Consider the following 22,166-nt stretch of genomic DNA (forward strand, 5'->3'; position numbering starts at 1 on the left):
GGGTTTTTTTTTTTTAACTTGGCTTCCTTTTTTTAAACTTTAAAGACTCCTTTCTTATGACAAGTCACACTGATGTGGCTTGTTCATTTATTTACTTTGTCTATAAGGATGACCTAGAAAAATAATTTCTAACAGCTTGTTCTCTGAAATACAGATGCAAATTTCCAGGTATATCACTTGGGGGTATGCTTTATTTGGAACTAATAAAATGGTTTGTAATGTTATATTTTTTTGTAAGACCCATAACTTATATAATATGGAAATGCAAAATGAATTATCGAGGAGGGAAAAGAAAATTTCCCTTTTCTGAATACACTTTAATGTGTTATATATGCTTAGATTCAGGATCCAAGTCTGTTTATATACTAGATATTTTGGACATGTTTGCAACTTACTATGAAAGTGTTCCTCTCTTTTTTTTTCCTTTCAGGTGAATGTATTTAGGTGTGTATGGGGGAGGGATATTTTTACTATCTCTTCTCTGTTGTTTTACAGACTTCTTATTCTTCAAAACTCTACTCAGGTGTCGCTTTCTTTTTTATACTTTCATATGAATTTATTTTTTATTGTTTAAAGTATTGGTGTCGCTTTCTTAATGAAAATTTAGCTGGCCCCCATACTGCTTTTATTGAACATGTCATACTGTATTGTAATTTACTGTCCAACCCCATTATCCACTATAACCTCCACTGGACTGTAAGCACCTAAGAGGTAGTACTTGTCCTGTTTATCTTTACATTTCTAGTATTTTCTCTAGTGCACAGTGCTTAGTAGGTATCGATAAATATGCAATAAACAGAACAGGTGCCAGATTGTCATTTGACACTTAATGCTGTCAGAGTGCTCTGCTTCCCAGTGTACATCTCAGACTGGTTGGAAGGGGATGGGAGAAGACCATCCTGCATTCCTTCACTTCTTTGAGTCCTTATAGTTTTGTTTCTAAATTATCTATGGAAAACAGATAACCAGCTTCTTAGAGAAATGTGTGTAGAGTGCGTGCAGGACTAAGGGAAGGATGTTAGTAATAAAGTGCTTCTGGCAGAGTGTTTAGATCTATATATCTTACTGTATTTTGTATGGCTAAGGTCACTAAGGTCATTGGTTGAAGGAGATATTTTGTATTTATAGTTACATGGTGACATATTTACCATTGCTTAACCATGTTCATATATAATATATATGCTATTTTAACTTTCTAAAATCTGAAAAATTGCAGTTCGAGATAAACCTGGCCTTTAAGAGTTTGAATAAGAGATTATACACCAGTTTTGTCCCTCCCTCCCCTTTTTTTGAGATATAGAAATCAAAACAGGGTAATGACTCCCAGTTGTATTTAGAGGAGATGCTAACATTTAACTTAGATTTTAGAAATCATGCCTTTTGTTTTATTTGCTTATATATTTTTCAGAGACTTTATAATGACTAAAAACTGCTAAAGATACAGAGAGGGTATTTATTATTATTTTTTAATTTTTCAGAGAAGAGAGAGAGAAAGAGAAACATTGGTCAGTGGCCTCCCACATGCGCCCCAACTAGGGATCGAACCTGCAACCTAGGTATGTGTCCTGACTGGGAATTGAACCCACAACCTTTTGGTGTACGTGATAACGCTCAACCACTGAGCCACCCAGCCAGGGCAAGAGGGTATATTTTTTAAAAGAGAACTCGATTCATTACTCAGGACATCAATCCTTTCTCTGCTTTTGCTGAGTTGAAGTATCTTTTCTGATGTGAGAGTACATAAGAATGCACACTTAGTAAATTTTTACTTTGCCAAGGAATGATAAAATAAGCAAGAGAAAATTATGTGTCCTGGCAGTTTAGGTAGCAATGAGTAGATCTGCTTTTTGTTCCCCCAAAAAAAATTGATACACAGTTTTTTAATTTGTATATTTGGATGTTGAAACATAACTGCATTTTGTTTCAGCATCTGGACAAAATGTAATGACTGATTATGTAATACACTGTATTTGGGAGAGGAACATTTGGTTTTCTGTCATCTGGCAGGAGTATGTATTTGTATTACTTTTTACATTGTAAATTATAATACTTCTACATACAATTTTGTATTTAATTTTTGGTTTGTAAAAGTCTTTCATAGATTGGTCAAATAATATTCCATAAGTTTACCATGCCATTCAAAGTACCTGATTCCTTTTGGCTTAATTTTAGTATTTAATATTTTAAAAATGATTTACAGCTTGCAAAATACTTTACTTCATCTCAATTTTATATGGTTGTCATTTTGATGTTAATTTTAAAAATAAAGTTAAATTATTATTATTTTTGTTTTGTGTTGTTCATCCTCACCTGTGGATATTTTTTTCCACTGCTTTGTAAAGAGAGTGGAAGAGAGGGGGGAAAGCGGGGAGAGAGAGAGAGGAAAGTGAGAGAAAGAAATATAGATGTGAGATAGACATGTCAATTGGTTGACTGGGCCTGGATGGAACCTGTAACTCAGGTACATGCCCTTGACCAGGAATTGAACCCAAGTCCCCCCTTTACACAGGCTGACACGCTAACCACTGAGCCAGGCTGGCCAGGGCAAAATAAGGTTAAATTTTAACATTAACATAAAGGTAAGACAATCAAGCTGTCTTGATTACTATGACAATTCATAATTGGGAATGAAGGAGGCTATTTTATCCTTAGACTGGACTCAGCATCTAATACCTTTTTCACTTAATGCTACTCTATATGTCAGTGTAAGTAGAAGGTTTGTTTTTGTTTTAACATCGTCTTGCAGATTCAGAATAATTTAATTAAAATAATAACAGGAGTTTGAAAGAGGAGTAGTAGGAAATTTTTGTTTAAAGCTTGACTTTCTGGCAAAATACATCAGCTGTTCATATATTTAAAGATAAAAATTTATTAAGAAACACCAAAACTTTAAGTAATAATTCTGTTGTAATGACAATAGGTAATCACACTCATGCCACATTTTCTAAATTTACTTATTGCCCAATTATTTTGCAGGAAGATTATGTGCTGAGCAGATATGCCTTGAGGTTTGCCTTGATTTAATGCACAGAGTAGTGCTTCAGGAGTGGAGTTTTTATAATTTTATGTGTGAGCATGTCTGGTTTTAGATTAGAAAAAATTGAGCTGTAACCTTTCTAATCTATACACATTTGTGAGAAATTATAGATAGATTCATAGACATGTCAAGCCAAACTTTATTTGAGGTCTATAGCAAAACTATTTAACCTGGCAGCAGAGATAGCAGTTTTCAAAGTGTTTAAATTTGATGTACAGTCATAGGCTACATTATGTCATTTTGGTCAATGATGGACTGCATATGCAGCAGTGGTCCTGTAAGATTATAATGAAACTGAAAAATTCCCACACAAATCCTGAATTCGTAGCACAGCGCATTACATCACATGGTGATGCTGATAGTCATATAAAAGTATAGCACATACAACTACAGCAGTGAGCAATAGTAGGTTTACAGTTGTTCATATGGAAAATAATATAATAATAAATAATACAAGAATAAACTTTTCCATGTACTCAACTACATGAAACCTATTTTTGCCCCAACCCTGTATGTACAATACATAATACTTAATAATAACCGTGTTAGTGGTTTGTATATTTACTGTATTATACTTTTTATTATTTTAGAGTTACTCTTTCTACTTATAGAAAAAGTTTGCTGTAAAATAGTGTGCCATGTTATGCCAGCAGTAGTCTCATGTTTATTGCATCTTTTCATTGCATTATTTTCTCTTGTGCTTGATTTAATGTTGCATTGTTTTGTACATTAATGTGCTATACAGGTTTGTAGGCTAGGAACAGTAGGCTATATGCCATATAGCCTAAGTTTGTAGTAGACTGTACCATCCAGGTTTGTGTAGTTACACTCTATAATCTCACAAAGATAATAATCTAATGAGGCATTTCTCATAATGTATCTTTTTGTTAAGCCACACATGACTGTATAATATGCTTTTTTGTTCTGTATGTGTGTAAATCACACATTCTAAAATAGATGTGTGTATTCTATATAATAAAAGGATCATATGCAAATTGACCCTAACGGCGGAATGGCCAGAACAACCGGTCGCTATGACACGCACTGACCACCAGGGGCAGACGCTCAACGTAGGAGCTGCCCCCTGGTGGTCAGTGTGCTCCCACAGGGGGAGCTCCACTCAGCCATAAGCCGAGCTGACTGCTGTGAGCGCAGCGGCTGTGGTGGGAGCCTTTCCCGCCTCCTTGGTAGTGCTAAAGATGTCCGACTGACGGCTTAGGCCCGCTCCCCATGGGAGCCGTCAGTCGGACATCCCTTGAGGGCTCCCAGGCTGCCAGAGGGATGTCTGACTGCCAGCCCAGGGAATGGGCCTAGCTGGCAGGTGGACATCCCTGGAGGGGTCCCAGACTGCGAGAGGGCGTAGGCTGAGCTGAGCTGAGGGACTCCCCTACTGCACAAATTTTCGTGCACCAGGCCTTTAGTGTGTATCTATATATAAACAATTACGGTCCAGTGCTTCAGGGAATTTGACCTCTTAGGGTATTTTAAAGCATAGTTTGAAACCACTGGACTTGATCTCTAAGGTCACTTCCAACCTAAAATCTGTGTTTTTAAAAAAGAGTTCTTTCTGCAGATGCAAAATTTATAGAATTTACTTGTTTTTAGTGGCATTTGGATACAAATTGTTTTAATTTAAATTTTAGGTTCTACTGGTTGGATGTTAGAATTCTACCTGTTTCCAACTAAATCCTTTAGTAATTGTTTATTCTCTTGTGGGCATTTCATTTGTGCTGGATATATATGATAATAAGACAAGTCTGCCTTCATGGAACTAATATCTTAGAGGGGAAGATATAACAAACATGCAAACAACTAAACAATTTTATATAGTGATAATTATGATGAAGAAAGTAAAGCAGATAAGAGTATAGCAGTTGGTTAGGGCTGAAGGATGAGACTATTTTAAGTAGGGTAATGAGGGAAGACCTCTCTGGAGATTGCATTTGAGCAGAAACCTAAAAAGGAGAAAACCATGCAAAAATCTGGGTGATTGTTGTCCAGGCAGAAAAAATAGAAGGCTCCGAGAGAGGGTCAAGTTTTGCATGTTTGATGATAAGTTCTTTTATAAACAGTTACTTAATGCTTTCTACCGAAATAGGAGTGAATTGTAAAGGGGAAAAAGAAAGATGATTAAGACATAATTCTTTTCTTAAAACTGCTGAAAATATTTTGGTGGCTCCAATAATTTGTAATAAATTTTATGAGAGCTATAGGGAGGAGGGAATATTTTTCATTTAGAGTCTATAAAAATGTTTTCCAGATCCGGTGGAATTGGGGTCTTAGTGGAAAATTATAAAGAAGAACAAACTAAAACTTTGCATAGACTCATAAAACCTTTTTTTTTAGGAGTTTTTTTTTTGTTTTTTTTTTTAGTTTTGCCAAGTTTTAGATAGTAGTTTTTTTCTTAGAAATTGATTAGTAATGATTTCCATGTTCAATCAGATTTCCTTGAACAGTCCAATAAATGTTACTGTTTGCCATGCACTATTATAGGTGCACTGAATAATTCTTCACGTTTACTTTTTAAGGTGCATGCTGTGGATATATATGCTAGAATAGAGCAGTCTTGCTTGAGAGAGTTAATGTGTTGATTTTAGGGAAGTGGCCTTTGAACTGGGTTTGAAAGGATGATTTGGAGTTCACTAGGTTGGCGAATGTACAGAATCAGCATTGCATATAAAAAAGCCTCAGAGAATATACTGGATTTGGAGAATGGTTAAGTAATTTGCTCTAATTTTTTTTTCTATGTGTTTTTTGTTGATAATCCTCACCTGAGGATATTTTTTTCTTGTTGATTTTTGGAGAGAGTGGATGGAGGGGTGGGGGGAGAGAGAGAGAGAGACAGAGACAGAGGGATGTGAGAGACACACATGGATTGGTTGCCTCCTGCACATGCCCCAATCAGGCCCAGGATTGAACCTGCAACCCAGGTACGTGCCCTGGACTAGGAATCAAATAGGAATCAAACCTCGACCATTTGGTTCTCTGGCTGCTGCTCTAACCACTGAATACACTGGCCAGTGCTTTTTGCTAAATTCTTGATGGAGTTCTGAGACCTCATGAGAAGTTGGTTGAAGGAATGGATTTGCCATAGTGTGAGAGACTTTCTTAAAGTATGAGTAATAACCAAATTTTTATTTTAACAATTCATGTGATAATCAAATTTGTGCTTCAGGGGCAGATTTTAGATTCCAGAGTTGACTTATAATTAAAATTCAAGCTTGATGATGTAATATAGTGTATTTGTGAAATTCTTGAAGAATTATTTTCTCTCCAGTAGTATTTTGTATTCATATTGGCAGGTGTGTTTTTTTTTATTTAACTGTATAATTTCAAAACTTCCGTTTTTGTTTTCCAGAGAACTTGTTACATATATAAACCAGTGCTATTAGTTCAAAGTTTTACATTAATGGGTGGAATTCATTACATAAGTTACAGGGCAGGCAAAGTTTGAATGTTGTTATTTGACATTATTTGTAGACTTGAGATTTAACAAGTCTTGGATAAATTAGAATAATACCAAAAACTCTGAATTAATGACATAATCGATCATAGGAGCTGATACTTATATATTACTAAAAGTGCTTATTTTGCAGTGCTAAGGTGTGTACGTGTTATTCCCAATACTATATAACCCAGCGGTTCTCAACCTGTGGGTCACGACCCCTTTGGGGGTTGAACGACCCTTTCACAGGGGTCGCCTAAGACCATTGGAAAACACATATATAGTTACATATTAGTTTTGTGATTAATCACTATGCTTGAATTATGTTCAATTTGTAATGACAATACATCCTGCATATCAGATATTTACATTCTGATTCATAACTAGCAAAATTACAGTTATGAAGTAGCAACGAAAATAATTTTATGGTTGGGGGTCACCACAACATGAGGAACTGTATTAAAGGGTCGCGGCATTAGGAAGGTTGAGAACCACTGAATAACCCTTAGTTATGCATTTATTTTAGGTTGCTAGCATTATTTGTTAATTCTGACATACAAAAAAAGAGAACCCAAATGCATGTTTTTAAGTGGAAGGAATTGATTCCTTAAGAATGCAGTTTGAGCAAATTACTACTTTGAAGAGCATGCATTATATAGCATTTTTTTACTAGCAAAAGTAAATGATTCTGTCGTGATGACTTGGAGTTGCCCAGCTTGCCTAATTGTCTATTTGGTTCCTTTTTGACTTAACAAAATGGAGCTACTTATAACTATTTCCTATTAAAGAGAGTTATATTGTGTTGGAATTTTACATGATGTTGTTAAAGTCTCTGGTAGCAGCTATGGAATTGGAATTACCGTTGTACTGCTTTTAATTAGCTGTGTGACTTACCTTTTCTAAACTTAAGTGTTCTCATTCAAAAAATGTGGATAAACAACAATACTTACCTCATTGAGTTGACTTAAGGAATAAAAGGCTTTTGTGGGTTGTGTGAGGTTTTCTTCTTTTTTCTTTTTCTTTTTTAAATTTTTTTTGAGTGGGACTTGCTATGTAAAGATGAGCTTCTGAGGCACAATTAGCCACAATTTATTTCATAGAGTGCACTGTGCTCCGTAAAGATGAGCTTCTGAGGCAAATGAGAATTAGCCACAATTTATTTCATAGAGTGCACTGTGCTCTTTTGTTCAAAGTTTGTAAATGTAAACAAGAAGGATGCAGGTTTGTTCTTAAGAATCTAGACATGTTTTTCCTACCAGGAATTTTGTTTAGATGACATTGTGTTAAGTACTATGTGTAGTATTTTGAGTAACATAAATACATCTTAGCATTACTCTGTGAAGCACTTGGCATGGTGCATGGCACATAAGAGGCATTTAACAATCTAATGGGGAGAGCATTGGCTTGGGATTCAGACAGACTTGTGTCAACCAGTTACAACCTGAGTTATGTTGCATTATGGATATCAAGTGTGGGTTTTTTTCTATGCCTCTTTTCCGTATCCTTAAAATGAATACAGTATCTCCTTTTAGGCTCTTTAGAGAGTTAAATACAATCATATAAAACACCTGACAATAGGCTCTTAGCACTCTTGGTTCCCATCTCTTTTCCTTTATGCAGAGGAAATATTCCAAAATTCTGGAGAAAGTTTAGAGGAAATTATTAACATAGCTCCTATCACTTAATTTTTGAAAGTTGAGAAAGTTGGGTCATTTATTTACATTTGAGTATATACTCATTTTTAATGAAGAAATACTATATTATTTTGGAAAGACACCATACTTGGATTCAGAAAATGGGTTTTATTTAGACTCCATGAATTTATTAGCTATGTCCCTGGGCACATCTGTTAATATTTAAGGACCTCAGCTTTTTAGTCATTTATACCTCATAGTGTTCCTGATGATAATTGAAGTAATGAAAGTAAAAGTGCTTGGTTAACTGTAAATTATGTGAGAGTGTTATGGTGATGATGCCTTATTATTAGTGGTTGTAATGAAACTAGTAGTTTCTTAAGTTGTGTGATTCATTTATTCATTTTTTACCTTGTGCTACTGCTGCATTTATGTGGTTTGCCCTTTATTAAATTAAATATCTGGCTTATTGGGTTTGGGGGAGGGAGGATGTGAAGAGGGAGAAAATGATTCTGCTATGATCATCAGAATAGACCAATTGATATTGATATTTTTGCTTGCTGAAGTCCTGATATTTTCTGTGTGTAATATATATAGATAGGAATAGCAGGAAGTTGGCCTCATCTTCATTCTGTCATTAGGATGAAAGATTGTAAATATTCCTTGGGTTCTTCCAAATTTTTGTAGCGGTATTTGTGTGCTTTCTCTTTATCATTCTTAGCTGGACATTTTTCTTGACATCATTCCTATTTTTCCTTACAAATGAAATTAATTTGTAATTTATAATTAGAGTATTGAGAATGTCAGTGCAATAGTTTGAAAATATTCTTTGTACTTTGTGTATGTAATGTGAATAACTTTCACTGTTTTTTTCCCCCTCCCTTAAATCTCTTAAGATCTCATGCCTACTGAACCTTTTGAAGCATTAAAGTAAATACCATATTAGGAAAGCAGACTAGTACTAAGTAGCTGCAGTAGCAAAGTAAGGAAAGTGAATCACAGAGTGATGAATTTGGAAAATGATTGTTGTACATTGAAGGAACCCTTATAAAATCTAGTTACTGATATGTGCTTGTGAAGTCTGCTGATTAATCTCGTATTATTAAAAAGCTGCTTTCACATAAAATGCTTTTTTCTGTTTATACTTTCACATACTAAAACTCTAGAAACTAGAATTGTGCTACCCTGAATCCTCAGGTTGTTCCTCCATTTTTTTCATATCAACTAAGGCAAATAATTTAAAATATAATAAAGACAACTCACTCATACCAGTAAACTTATTTATAAAACTTACACTGTAATATAAAACTTGTAAACTTCTAGGAGATCTGCATATCCTGATCACGATATGCCCCTTTGTAATTTTTGATGGTTTTAATAATGATTGTCAGGCACGGCAGTATGCTCATGTGTCAAATGTGATTTATGTTCATTATGTTTACTGTTTCTAAGAAAAAGATAATTTTTTAACACATTTGGAAAAGGTTTAATAATAAAGGCTTTTTGCTGAAATTAACAAGAAGTAACTAGAGAATTCATTCTTCAGAATAGTCTACATCCTAAACTGTATGCCAGCCTTGGGCAAATATACTTGCTAAAATCTTAAGCCATGGCAAATATACGTATTTTCGCTTTTACAAAATTGACTGTGGGTTTTAATACTATTTCAGAAAAAGTTTATCTTTATTTCTAATATGTCAATTAGCACAGAAAAAGAAGTTAAGTTTCTTTGATTTCTAGCATTTTTCAGTTTTAGTCTTCATTCCATCACTGGATCATATATAGAGATCAAATCAGTCATGCTCACTGATGTGTATTTGAAGCCTCATATAGGGACTGGCAAGTATTTGTTGAATGTATGAAAGGTTATTTTCCAAAGCTTTTAATATTTACTTGCTTTTTTCTTATACCAAGGCTGTGCCAGTTTACATTTTCACCAGTTATGTGTGAATTGTCTTTTTCATTTTATTGTCAATGGCACTGATTACAGTTGTGTGAAAAAAAAAGTCCTGAATTTTAAAAATGTAAGCTTATAACTTGAAAATTTTGTATTTTTTGTTTTTCTGAATAGTGAATATTTTCTATTATTTTGTGTTCTATGTGTTTTCTGTTTATAGCTTTTATTTTAATAAGAATAAGAATAGCCCTGACCGGTTTGGCTCAGTGGATAGAGCGCCGGCCTGCGGACTGAAGGGTCCCGGGTTCGATTCCGGTCAGGGGCATGTGCCTTGGTTGCGGGCACATCCCCAGTGGGGGGTGTGCAGGAAGCAGCTGAATTGATGTTTCTCTCTCATCGATTTTTCTAACTCTCTCCCCCCCCTTCCCCCTTCCCCTCTGGGAAAAAAAAAAAAAAAAAGAATAAGAATAAAATGACAGTTATCCTGATTCTGGTCCCCTCCCAAATCATTCTATTTCCTGGGGGGAAAAAGTATTTAATATCACACGAATATGAAGTGAGATTAACATAAAGAAGTACTACACCAAAATTGAGCACAAAGCAGGTCAGACTGGATAAAATAACAATGTAAATGGTTAAGAGGATTTTTGCCTAATTTAATTTACTGTATCAACACTAAAAAATGTAGCTAAGATGTTATGTTAAATGTTAAACTGGATTTATTTTTTTACCATTTTCTTAAGCATATGCTTAAGAGGCCTTCAATTTGATATTCATGGATGAATTTGAAAAGAATAAGTTGTTTGCTTAATGGGGGGGGTAGGCAAAATAATGTTAAAGTACTGTATTAGGTACTTTCTATATGTTATTTATTCATTCGATAATTATTTAACTTCTATGTACCAGGTACTGTTCTAAGAAAATATAGAGTGTACAGAGTAAAAAATAAAAGATGGTATGGCAGATAGTGGTAAGGGTATAGAGAAAAGAGACCAAGGGAGTATGAAGTATATACACCAAGCATGTCAAACTCAAAGGCTAACACAAGCCAAATAAACAAGGTTTAAGTTTATGTGGGCTGCAAAAAAAAAACAGTTTCAATTTTCATAGAAACGTAGGTTTATTTTGATAGAGACATGCTGAATACAAAGGGCTGAAATAAATGAGTAATCGTGAACATAAAATAATAGAACATTTTAATAAAAATTAATATTTTTTCTTGAACATTAACTTACCAGACACTGAATAATTGCACAAATTAATAAGCGTAACGCAAATAAACCTATTTTTCTTGTTCTCCGAAAGCAAAATATTTCCTGTTGCGCACACCAAACAAGACAGTCCAAGACTAATGACGTGGCAATTAGCTGCTAAAATATTTGTTGCTAGTATTAGTGAAGAGAAATGGTGCGCCTGCGCAGAGGCGTGTAAGGGAAATGAATGCAACATTACTATAGTAATCAGTCATTAGCGAATGTTGTAGTTTGTTATGATTATGTATAACAGGATATTGTAAAAAATGAAATTTTTATTAAAACGTTTCTTACATACCATTATATTGGCTGGGCTGCAAAAATATTCGTTGTGGCCCACAGGCCACGAGTTTGACATGCTTGATATACACGGTGTGGCAAAAGTAGGTTTATAGTTATTCATATGTAAAATAATACAATAATTAATAAATAATAATACAAGAATAAACCGTGTTTCACATACTCACTTAAGCCTACTTTTGCCCCACCCTGTATATGAGATCCAGATTTAAATTGGCTGGTTATGGAATTTCTCCTCTAGAAGGTGATTGTGTACGACTGTGGTGAGGCAGCAATTCTGTGCATATCCGGGAGAAAGGGGTTCCAGGAAGGGAAGACAACCAAGAGCAAATGTCCGTGAGAGAGGGTGTCATAGGATTTGATATCTTATGATTGGAAAATCACAAGGAAGTCTATGTGGCTGGAGTGAAATGGGAAAGAAGGGGAGATGGGTATAGAAAAGGAGGTAGGGGGCGAGAGACAAGTCAGGAAAGATTTTATAAGCCTTCACAAGGACTTTGGCTTTTGCTCCGGGTAAAGTAATCTCATATATACTCTTCACAATTGTTATACAAAGTTAGCCAAATTCTTCCCATTTTAATAAATGTTCTATAGAATAACTTGTGCAAATAACTTCTCCAAGGTCATATAGCTAATGAGTGGCAGAATGAAGATTTTTTTTTTAGGTCTTTGACTTCATAGCTTGTGATGTGTGTGTGTGTGTGTTTTTCATTACACTATCATTCTTGCTCAAGCATACTTCTAGAGATTTTACTTTTTTTTTTTTCCTTAAACCAGGATCCGTAGTGTGGAGTCAGGGTGAGTTCATTCACTTGTGTATGACTGGGGGGCGGGGCGAGGGCAGAAGACTCAGAAAACAATTATCTTACTGCAGTATCCGTTCAGGTATTTTACGTTATACTAGTGTCCCAGTGCATGGATTCGTGCACATTGAAAGGAAATTAATTAGAAGAAATATTTTAATATCGCTATTCACCTCTTGCTAATGAAAAGAAAATAGGATTCTACCACGTCTCCTATCTACCTACTCCAGGACTTCTGTGAGGATCAAATGAGATGAGGCACGGGAAAACCCTTCACAGACATTTGGTTAAAGTGTGAGATGTTTGCACCTGGCTATAAAGCAAGTCCTGATACTTGGCTGAAGAAACTCCAAGGATGCTAGTCACTAGAGAGAGGAAGCCGGGCGTTGCTATGTGACGGCATTACCTGGCACCCACAGCCACTGTTTCCGGGCTAAGCTGGGCTGTGGGCCGCATTTTGTGTCATGGGGTCTTGCTCTGGGGTGGTGGCGGGCCTGTGTCCTACTTGAGGGAAGCTGAGTGTTGGTTTGTTGGTGCCGGGTCTGTGGTGCCGTTTATTTTTAAATGGCCAGTGCGCCTCATGGCAGCTCCTGCATTGAGTGTCTGCCCCCTGGTGGTCATAGCTACAGGTCGGACTGACAGACAATTAGCCTTTTATATATATAGATATCATGTTTTTAAACATGCTAGTTTTGACCCACTGGTTGATTTTATGGCCCACTATTAGAGTTCATAGTTTGAAAATCACTGCACTATGTTTCTTTTGCAATGCCAGAAGTCACCAGATTTATCAACTGCTCTGAGTTATGATACTAAGAGTGGCAGCTTTCTTTACTTAGGACTAGTTCTTTAGTTGAGAAGATATAATTCAATTACTAGATTATAAAAAGTATGTACATAACATTTGAAAGTTCATATATGATTTAAATTTCTTGCAGAAAAACTCCAACTTAGTAAGGAAACTTTAATTTGGTAATAAGAGGGCAGGGTAGTGGTTATCTATATGGTTTGAATACCCCTTCAGACAATGATGTAAATTTTGTTTTAAATTATTATACTTACTTTAAAGAATTTAAACAGAAAAGAATAGTCTGTCACAGGGATTGGCAAACTATGACTGCAGGCCAAATTTGGCCTGCCACCTTCTTTGGTAAATAAAGTTTTGTTGAAATACAGTCACATCTCACCTGTTTATATATTTCCTGTGGCTTCTCTTGTGCTATAATGCAGAATTGGTTAGTAACAACAGAGACTGTTTGGCCTGCAAAGCCTAAAAATATTTACTATCTGGTTGGCCCTCTATAGAAAAAGTTTGCTAACTCCTGGTCTATTGCATGTATCCACATATTTGCCAATTTTGATATTTTTTATTCTTGAAATTCTAAGTTTCCTACTGGCATTATTTTTCTTTGTCCAGAGCAATTTCCTTTAGAACAAGTCTGCTCATGATGAATTATTTTAGTTTCCTTTCATCTGAAAATTTATTTCACCTTCATTTTTTTTAAAGAATGAAACTTATTTTTTTTTTTTAATTCTTACTAATTTTAGAGAGAGTAGAAGGGGTAGGGTAAGGGGAAGAGAGACAAATAGACATCATTTTGTTGTTTTACTTATTTATGCATTCATTGATTGATTCTTGTATGTGTTCTTACCAAGTGTTGACCCCACAACCTTGGCATATCAAGACCAACCAACTGAGCAACCTGGCCAGTGCGATTTCACCTTTCTCTGTCTATCTGTCTGTCTGTCTGTCTGTCTGTCTGTCTATCTATCTATCTATCTATCACCTATCTATCTTGATTTTAGAGGGAGAGGAAGTGGGGAGGAGAGAGAGAAAAACATCGAGTTGCCTCTAATACCTTGTCGACCAGGGATCAAACCCACACCTGGGCATGTGTCCTCACAATAATGGAATCAGCGACTTTTTGGTGCATGGGACGATGCTCAACAGAGTCACACCGACCAAGGCCACCTTCATTTTTGAAGGATACTTTTGTTCCATCTAGAATTCTGAGTTGACAGTTCTTTTCTTGGTAGCATCTAGCTAGGTTTGAGTAGTAGCAACAACCTTCTTTATGCTGTTCACAGACTCTCCAGTTTTTCACAGTCCCTGCTTTCTGTTTCCTTGACATTGATACCAACTGTTATTTGAAACCAACACCTTACTATTGCACTTCTTATCGTAGATCAGGAGGAAAGTAAAATTTTCACTTTACCCATGTCTCTATAAAGTGGAAAAAAAAACAAACAGATGAAGGTGCATGTTTTAAGAAAAATGGGAGAGACCGCTTATTTTAATAACATTGGGAATATTCAGATGTTTGGAATGTTTCTATGGGTTCAGTATGCAAAGAAAGTCACCTATTTGTTTTCTGACGTCTTTTTCAGCATTTGAATTGGCATGTCATGCTATAGAATTCATTTTCAAAATGCTTTAACACCTCAACCCATCGTTTTCTTTTTCAAACTAGCTCTTTCTGTGTAATTTATTTCTTTCCCTAATAACCTTTTGGCATCTATTTGCAGAGTTGTCTTTGTCCTGTTCTGCTTTCTTATAGCCAAATCACATCTAAGTTGATTTAGCTTTGTATTATGAGCCAAAAAATTTGGATTCTGTTTTCTCTGGTTCTATCACTACTAAGGTGTGTGAGTGACCTTGAACAAGGCACTTGCTTCCACCAGACCACAATGTGATCTGAGGCTTTTTCCAGTTCTTAAAATACTGTGCTTTCTGTTAACCCTCTACAAACAACCTAACCCATGAGCTGATCGTCTAATCCAGGTGTTCTTACCCTGTTTTGGGTCATGAACCCCTTAGGTTTTCTGGTGATGCATGTAGACCCCTTCTCAAAATAATATTTTAATTATGCAAAATTAAATACTTACCATGATACCAATTATATTAGAATACAGTTTTTTAAATATCAAATAAATAAAGTCAGTAATGTGCATATCAACAGAGTCAAGTGATGCAGTAATTTTTGAACTAGTAATGAGCCTAAATTAAAATTTGAAATTTAGCAACCAAAGTGATATGAAAATATCTGTGGTTTCTACTAGTAACAAAATCACAAGTGCAGGTAATGCCACTCTTACATCTTATTTACATTTTAGTTAAAGAAATACTTAATTTCAATTAGAGATTAATAAAATAAAGATGTGATTATTTTCCTATTCAAATTCATGCACCCTCTGCATTCAATCAATAGACTGAGGATTTGTAGAAGCCAAGTTAAGAACTATTCTTATCAGTCTAACAACACATTCAATTTAGTACCTTTATGTGTTTTAGGTAAACATAAATTATGTTTAATATAAAATACATTTTAAGTGAATTAATATTACTATTAAAGATGTGAATATTATTGCCATTTGTAACTTTGTGTTATTTAGTGTTTTATAACTATGGAGAATAATTAGGAAACATGATTTCTGACTCCAGGATATGTACAAATAGAGTTTTTATTTCAGAAATAAATTTTTCAGCTATGTGTTTCTTTTTGTTTTTTCTTGTGTTAGTTTTTTTTTTAATCCTCACCTGAGGATATTTTCCCATTGAATTTTACATAGAGTGGAAGAGAGGGGGAGAAACACAGAGAGAGAAACGTCAATGAGTGAGAGACACATCAATTGGTTTCCTCCTGCACACACCCCAACCAGGGTTGGGGATCGAGCTTGCAACCGAGGTATGTGCCCTTGACCGGAATCGAACCTAGGACCTTTCAGTACATGGGCCAACACTCTATCCACTGAGCCAAACTGGCTAGGGCCAGCTGTGTGTCTCTTATGGGCATTTTTCTTTAATTCACCTTTATTTACTACCTGGTATACACTAGAGCTCATTAAGTATTTTTGGAAGTCATTTTAAAAGTATAATTATTAGTATCAAGGATCTTAGGCTGTTTTAATTCTGAATAATTATTTCAAAATATCTGGTGAATTTCTCTTTGAGATAATTTGTCTAGTTAATATTTCTTACAAGTATATACAACTATCCCTTATAAGTAGCAAAGTGTTATAGGTATCTTTAATATGCACATAATAAAATGGAATTTGGCTGTTACACAAATAAGCAAATAGTACATTTTATCTGTATTGTGTGAACATTTTGAACTGTGGAATTTTGTCACTATTCTCAATTCATTAGCAGTAAAACAATACATACTGGGGTATAGTTTCTATATTCTCTTTACCACTTGACTGGAGTTTAAATTAAATAGACTCATACTTGTTTGACTCTAGGTTTACTCTCATTTTAATTTTTTTCTTAGAATCATATGTCCTAAGTTTTTATAGGACTTATTAGCTGCCCCTCTGCCCACTGTAGACAAATATATATTTGTTATAGACAGAATCTATTCTATATACAGAAGTGTGTTTGTGACTAATGTTTTTAACAAACCTCCATTTAAATGACATGTTCTTTCAAATCATTGCTATCAAATCCTGTAGTCCAGAGTATTCTGAGCACTTATAGCTAGTGAATAACTAGTTTACTCTTTCTTTTCCCTTTTCCCTACCAGGTTAGTTATATGCCCAAGAGTCCATTGTTTTCACACAGTGTTAACGTGATTTTTAGTTTAAGTATGATCTAAAATAATGAAATATGAGTGTAGAAAGAACTGTTTTAATGAAAAGCTTTGGAATGGCTTTACAAAAAGTGCTTTAAAAATTACTAAAGAGTTAGTTTTGGATAAGCCTAAAGGTTTAGGAAACTTTTATTTCAACTGACTAAACAGTAAAGAATATTTATTTTTTCACATATCTGGAGGAATGGCAGTTTTTGTGTTGGTTAATGCAGCAGCTAAGTGATTAGTACCAGGGCCAAATTCTTTCCATCTCTCTGTTCTGCCATTGTTAGAGTGTCAGATTATTCATAAACTAGCTGTCATCCTGGTTACAAGATGGCTATGCAGGGGGAAAGAGGGATTTCTCCCTCCCCCCTTTTTTTCTAAATCCTTACCACCAGTTTTCCCCTCATGTCTCACTAACCAGAATTGGTTCAAATGCCGTTTCATAAACCAATTACTGGCAAGGGGGTGTGTGTGTGTGTGTGTGTGTGTGTGCGCGCGCACACACATGCATTATTATTTTGGCTTTGACCAGCATTTCCCCTTAATTCATGTGGGAAAGGTTGAACATCTGGAAAACTGTGGTGGTCACAAGGGAAGACTATTAGGGAGTCATGTCATCTAGGAGTGTCTGCTATAGTGAGACAATTATTTAAAAATAAAACATTTGTAAAAATTCAGAAAGTTTGTGTTATTAAACCCCTTTTAAGATCTTGTTGAACTTAAACCATATCAATACTAGAAATCTTAAAAGATAGATCATTGATGTGATTTATATAAAAAGATCATGTAAAAACACAGTTAGTAATCTTAAACTCAAAGAAAAGGATGGTCCTGCATCAAAACATCAAGGGGAGTAAATGCACATTATATTTTAAAAGTATGTATTTTGGGGGAAATTATTTGCAAAGGCCATCTTTTAATAAAAATTAACCTTCTAAAGTAAAATAAAATAAACTTGATTATTGATCTTGTTCTTCTAATCATATAAGATGCTTCTGGTGCGGTCCTTTTAAGGAAAATGATGTTTTCATAAAATTAGTAAAGGATTAAGTATATTTTATGTGGTTCATGTATTCAACAAAAGAGTATATGTTATGTGATACTATTTTAGGTACTGAAATTAATAGTGATAAGCAGAATAGACATGGTTCCTCTTTTTCAGGGCTTACATTCTAAGGCTGGGGAGACAGACAAACAAATGAGGACAAAATTCAAATAGTGAGTTTTCAGGGAAGACCTCTCTGAAGACAGATAGTTAAGCAGAAAAGTTAATGTCAAGAAACTGCCTAGCATTTGAGATTTGGGAGAACATCATTGAAAAGGAGCAGCAACTGTAAAGACTCTAAGTTGAAAACTGACTTAATGTGTTTGAGAATCACAAAAGAAAGCCATTGTGGCAAGCAAATGGTAAGATATGCCCTTACTACTTTTCTTACCCATAATCACTACTTTGCCTATACCCTTAATAGCACTGCCTATCTCATGCTTAATTTTACTGCAAGCTTTGGTTAAATCCACCTCTGCTTAACACTGCTTTCCTTAAGCTGCATGGGTTGAAAAAGAGTACAGCAATGAACATTGATCTCAAGTGGACCTTTAGTGTTACTTGGCACTATTACCTCTCTTCTCTCTCCTACTTTCAGCTAATGACCTCATTTCTTATTATTTTACTAAGAAAATAGGAAAAACCTGATGAGAACTTCCATACTTGTGAAAGTTCTAGATATATCTACCTACCTAAATCTATACTCATTTACTATCTCTCCATTTCCATTGATATGTCCTTTTGCCTAAGACCATTCTCTCTTATAAATTTCATCCACATCTGCTTAAAGTAATTCTTCACCCTCTAGTGTCATCAGCTTTCTCCTTTATGCTATAAGTTTTCTGATCTTGAAAGGCTTCCTTCACCTCCACATTTTCCTTCACCCATTTCCCATTTTCCTCCTTTTATGGCAAAACTCCTTGGGAAAAAAAAAAAAAGATCTTTATATTTTGTCTCTAGTTTTTCTATTCCTATTCTTTTGTCAACCCAAACCAGTAAGTGCGTTTATTTTTACATTCCACCAAAAAAAATTACTCTTATCAAGATTAACAAGTGGCTTTTATATTGTTAGATTCAAAAATTCTCATTTTTAATAACATCATTTGAAACAGTTTCAATATTCCTTGAACCACTTTTCCCCCATAAACTTTCAAGATGTTTAACACATTGTCTTTGATTTTCATCTCCCTCACTGGCTCCTTCTCTATTTCCTTTTGCTTGTTGCATCTAATCTTTCTGACTCCTAGATGTCAAAATGCCTTGGTACCTAGACCAAATTGTCTGTTCCATAGTTCTTATAGGAAAGAATAGAAGAAGGGAGACCAATTAGGGAAGAAATAATTAAGGACTGAATGAAGGTGCTGGTAATAAAGATATAGAAAGTGGACTTCTGAAGGACTTTTGAAGCTCCCTTCTTAAAGAATTGTGTATAAATAAGATACACTGCTTTATTTCTATGACTTCGATAGATACGAAGACCTTGATTGATAGTGTAATCTGCCAGCCTTAAAACTAAACAAAACAATGTATCAGAACAATGTTTGCCTTATGACAAGTGCCTGTTTTTTTCTCTGCTTGGGGTCTAAAGCTGTCCTGAAAGAATATTGTGGTCACTCTACATCCTGATCAGGTTCTTTCTGAACTTTCAATGTCTAGCTGATTAATGTCTGTTACGTGTCTCCCCTTTGCTATTTTTTTTTTTTTATAGCAGAGTAGTGAGACATTTAAGCAGAAGTACTTAGCTGGAATTTCTTGAAATGACTTCATTTTTCATAAAGCCATAGTTGATAGGATAGATATTATATGTACATATGATATGTATGACATATCTGAGATATCTAGCATGCCAGTATATGAGAGAGAGCAAAATATATGGCTAAGACTGAATTCAAGTTACATAGACATGAGCTCAAATTTTGGCCCTGTTAATTCTAACTTATTAGTTCTTAACCTTGTATAATTTTCTTATTCTCAAAGTTTGTTTTCTCATCTTTAAAAAAGGGATAGAACCCTAGCTGCTTTGGCTCAGTGGATAGAACATCGGCCTGCAGACTGAAGGGTCCTGGATTCGATTCTGGTAAGGGCACATGCCTGGTTTGCGGGCTCGATCCCCAGTAGGGTAGAAGACAGCCAATCAATGATTCTCTCTCATCATTGATGTTTCTATCTCTCTCCCTCTCTCTTCCTCTCTGAAATCAGTAAAAAATATATATATTTTAAAAGGGATAGTAATATCTACCTTATAGAATTATTGTGAAGAGTGAAAGAAAGAAAGTAGAGTTTAGTGCACAGTGCCCAATAGTTGGCAAATGATAGTTAATATTACATTTCTAGGAAGAAATGTTGACCTTGGGCATATTTTAAAACCTAAGTATTGAACATTAGAGGAACTTTTTGTTAGAAATTTCTTACGAAGAAGTTTTACTGTAATATTTGCACCTACTTTTTAATATTTTCCACTTCTGAACTTACAATGTATGTATTTCAACAATAGAGATCTTGTGCTTAAAAACCACTTTAGCCCTGACCGGTTTGGCTCGATGGATAGAGCGTCGGCCTGCGGACTCAAGGATCCCAGGTTCGATTCCGGTCAAGGGCATGTACCTTGGTTGAGGGCACATACCCAGTAGGAAGTGTGCAGGAGGCAGCTGATCAATGTTTCTCTCTCATCGATGTTTCTAACTCTCTATTCCTCTCCTTTCCTCTCTGTAAGAAATCAATAAAATATATTTAAAAAACAACAACAACAAAAAAAGTAATCTTTTAAAAAAACAAACAAACCACCTTAAATATTAATGTTTAAGGCCTTAAAAATAATGTTTAAGCATTATTTCTCAGGTAGAGTAAAGAAAAGGCAAGGAAAGGGTACATTGGCATACATAAGACATCAATTTATAAATTTGCAGTGTTTCTTTTTGCTCACTACTTAATGCTGAGGTGAAAACATTTTTGGAATTTCACTTTCCTGTATAGGCTGAACCTTGGAAGTTATACATTAGAATCACTAAGAGCATTTTAAAAAGCATCTGGTGAACAGGTTGCATCCTTGACCAATTAATTAAAGTAGGGGCAATGAAAGGGAAGCAATATTTAAACACTCATAAGGTGATTTTGATAAGCATCCTCTGAAAAAAAATGATGTAAATTCTTTAGCCTATTTGTGTCCTCTATAGATATGTCTGTTGTCTCTTCTCAGTGTTAGTGCCTTAGACAGGACAATCAGGTACCAGTGCTCTGCAGAGCATCTCTGGCCATTCCCATGTCCATCATGCCACATGTACCAGTTGTCCTTTTGTCTTTCACAAAAACTAAACTTTGAGGGGTTGGGAAAATATCCATTTAGTTAGTGCTCACTGACTATTATGTTGTCTGCTTCAAATTATAGCTGTAATTATTCTCTTCTGCTTTTTACTTAAACTTTATTTTAATAGTCTCTGAGGAAAACTATAAAAATAATTAGTTTTGAGATAAAAATGTATTTTAATATGTAATTGACTTGTTAAATTCATGTTAAGAGCAACTTTTTAATTACTTTTTATAAGAAGCCACATCTTTCCCCCATCATGTGGCTGTCATTTTTTTCTGAGATAATTTGATAAGCATAATCAGTCATGCATTTGGTGAGTCTAAGCAGTTTATAGTCAGCTTTTAATATTATCTTACTAGAGGGCCAGTGCACAAAAATTTGTGCACTCGGGGGTAGGGGTCCCTCAGCCTGGCCTGTGCCCTCTCGCAGTCTGGGACCCCTCGGGGGTGACCACTTGCTGGCTTAAGCCTGCTCCCCAGGGGATTGGGCCTAAGATGGCAATCAGACATCCCTCTGGCAGCCTGGCAGCCCTTGGGGGATGACCACTTGCCAGCAGGGAGCAGACCTAAGCTTCAGTCAAACATCCTTAGCGCTGCTGAGGAGGCAGGAGAGGCTCCCACCACCACCGCTGTACTGGCAGCCATCAGCCTGGCTTGTGGCTGAGCAGAGCTCCCCATGTGGGAGCACCCTGACCACCAGAGGGCAGCTCCTGCATTGAGTGTCTGCCCCCTGGTGGTCAGTGTGTGTCATAGTGACCAGTCATTCCCAGTCTTTCTGCTGTTAGGGTCAGTTTGCATATTACCCTTTTACTATATAGGATAGAGGCCTGGTGCACAGGTGGGGGCCGGCTGGTTTGCCCTGAAGGGTGATC

The 22,166-nt window shown here is 35.5% G+C and overlaps 1 protein-coding gene across 7 annotated transcripts in view; it reads left to right on the forward strand.

Moving 5' to 3' along the window:
* The window catches only part of CNOT2 (CCR4-NOT transcription complex, subunit 2), a 133,855-nt gene that overhangs the window by 3,757 nt on the left and 107,932 nt on the right, over positions 1 to 22,166 (forward strand). For 2 of the 7 annotated variants that reach the window (XM_014539587.1, XM_014539591.1), the window contains exons 1-2: positions 10,306 to 10,328; positions 18,106 to 18,350. The exons of 3 other annotated variants lie outside the window; for them this stretch is intronic. The gene's annotated coding sequence lies outside the window, so the exon portion shown is untranslated. Of the gene's footprint in view, positions 1 to 10,305; positions 10,329 to 18,105; positions 18,351 to 20,017; positions 20,066 to 22,166 lie in introns of those variants that run through there. 2 more of the 7 variants (XM_014539588.1, XM_014539589.1) reach the window with 2 other exon arrangements.

Source organism: Myotis brandtii, unplaced genomic scaffold (assembly GCF_000412655.1).
Source record: "Myotis brandtii unplaced genomic scaffold, ASM41265v1 scaffold2204, whole genome shotgun sequence".
In the NCBI taxonomy this organism is placed as follows: domain Eukaryota; kingdom Metazoa; phylum Chordata; class Mammalia; order Chiroptera; family Vespertilionidae; genus Myotis; species Myotis brandtii.